Source organism: Eptatretus burgeri, chromosome 15 (assembly GCF_056783735.1).
Source record: "Eptatretus burgeri isolate ZD-2024b chromosome 15, Ebu_testis_v1, whole genome shotgun sequence".
NCBI lineage: Eukaryota > Metazoa > Chordata > Myxini > Myxiniformes > Myxinidae > Eptatretus > Eptatretus burgeri.
The window spans coordinates 20458897-20461396 of NC_140975.1; positions in this window are offsets into that span (position 1 = coordinate 20458897).

The window sequence follows — 2500 nt, forward strand, 5'->3', positions numbered from 1 at the left end:
TAGTCCGAGAGGGTCACGACTGGATTGTCCGTCCGGTGGGCGGCGTGCCGCGATTCGAGTTACGTGGCCGTCAGCACGCCGGTGGGCGCGAATCCGTAACACTGGTGTCAGGTCGTGCGATACAAATTCATCGCCCTCCTCACGGCACTGGTATCGGAGAACAGGAAAACGGGCTCTCCTGTCTCCGGCTAAATTCACGGGAATCGGTCCAGGGGTGAGAGAAGCGACCCCCGATTCCCTCCAAATTACGAGCGAGCGAAATTAACCCTTCACGAGAAGCAAGATGGCGTCTCAAGGCGAGCGGGAGCCGGGGGTATTAGAAATGGATGTAGAATGTGTGGGATCCATGGCCCAGGATGGAATGCCCGTGCAGGAACACGGACTCGCCCAACTGAACCCAGAGCCCGAAATGGGTGCGGCAGCGGCCGCGGTGTATGACACCTCCCCCCCCCCCTCTCCACCAAAACCCTTCCCCAACCCTTGCCGAAACGGCTCAGCTGAGTGCATCTGACATGGCCCAGCTATGCGCCATGCTGGCGGCAATGACACAAAAGATGGATGCAAATACAAATGAAATGAAAAACGAAATGAAAGGAATGATCGAAAAGATGGATGCGAATACACAACAAATGATCGAAAAGATGGATGCGAATACACAGCAAATGAAGGAAGAAACGATAAAGCTGCGGGGTGAGACGCGGAACATGGGCCGATGCCTGCAGGCGGGCATGAAGGCCGTGACCAGGGAGATAGGAATGGCGACTCCACGTGTGGGAGCAAACGAGCTGGAAGGGGGTGCAACGGCTGACAGGCCCGCGGTGGAGGCGGGTAAAAAAATAATTCGGGGGGCGTGTTGGGCGAGGGTCGTGACAGAGGAATCGACGGTGACCAAAAGGGAAAAATTAAATGGGGAGACCAAAACGTGTGAGACGAGACACGAGGTGACGACGACAGAAACTTATAAATGTATATATATATATATATATATATATATATATATATATATATATATATATATATATATATATATATATATATATCCTGAACAAAAATATAAACGCACCAAGCGATTGTTACTATTTTACCTCAAACTCATTAATACTAAATCTTCACAACAATTTGGTTATAGAATTCATGACATTTGAGCATTAAATTTCAAAGAGTTCCTTGAGAATTGTGGCGACAGTCTTTGCGCTACAACAGCCGACACAACCGAGGTGTCACTGTCAGAGTGCACACAGTCAGTAGCGGGTGTGTCCACCTTTGGCGTCGCGCAGAGCGGTGCATCTCCGGCGCATGGACATCACCAGATTATCGATGGTGGCCTGAGGGATGTTTTCCCATTCCTCCTGGAGAGCCACACGGAGCTGGCGGACGTTCTCTGGGACTGCGTAACGTTGTCGTACGCGTCGATCAAGAACGTCCCAAAGGTGCTCGATGGGCGACATGTCGGGAGAATATGGAGGCCAGTCGAGGACATCAATGTCCTCCTCACCGAGGAAGTCCATGCAGATCCTGGCAACATGGGGGCGAGCATTGTCGTGCTGAAACGTCACATGGTGAAGGCGCACAAACGGCACGACGATGGGTCTGAGTATCTCGTCCCTGTACCGCTGCCCGTTCAAGTTGCCTTCAATGAAATGAAGCCGAGTGCGCTTTCCATGGCATATGCCTGCCCACACCATAACACTGGCACCACCGTGTGACACCGGACGAAGGACATTGGCATCAGTGTAGCGCTCCCCAGCCCGGCGCCAGACGCGGAGTCTGCCATCAGCCCGATACAGCTGGAACCGCGACTCATCGGTGAACAGCACTCTCCTCCATCGTGCGAGGGTCCAGCGCAAGTGAACATTGGCCCAGTTCAGTCGGGTCTGACGCCGGACTGCAGTGAGGTTGAGTCCCCGGTGTGGTTGGCGGGCTCGGAGGTTGGCCTCCCTCAAGCGGTTATGCACCGTCTGGGCTGAAATGCGCCTGTTATGCAGCCCGACAGTCTCATCGGCAGTCCTCGTGGCCGGTCGGAGTCGATCCCGGAGATGTTGCAGCCTCATGTGACAATCCTGACCGGCGGTGGTCACACGTGGTCGCCAGGCATGTGGGCGGTTCACGGTGCTTCCAGTCTCTCTGAGGCGCGTTCTCAGGTGGCTAATGGTGGAGTGGTGGACATTGAAGTGTGCTGCAACGGCCCGTACTGACGTCCCAGCATTCAGCATGCTAATGGCGCGCTCCATCAAGATTTGTGACATGTGGCATGTTGACATTTGGCACCAGTCCACATTTTGGGGAGGCCTTTTATAGGGCAAGCTATAGGGAGTGTTTGTGTCCTGGTCACGCTCACTGACCATCACTCTGTCAAGCCCCATGGTGCTCATGGGAAGGATTACTCAACGTGTGAGTCCACACACTCAGAGTGGTCAATTTCAATGGGAACATCTGTCTTGAGCAAAACAAAGGAACCATTGCTCAAACATATCATCGGTTTGACCATTTTCCCATAATG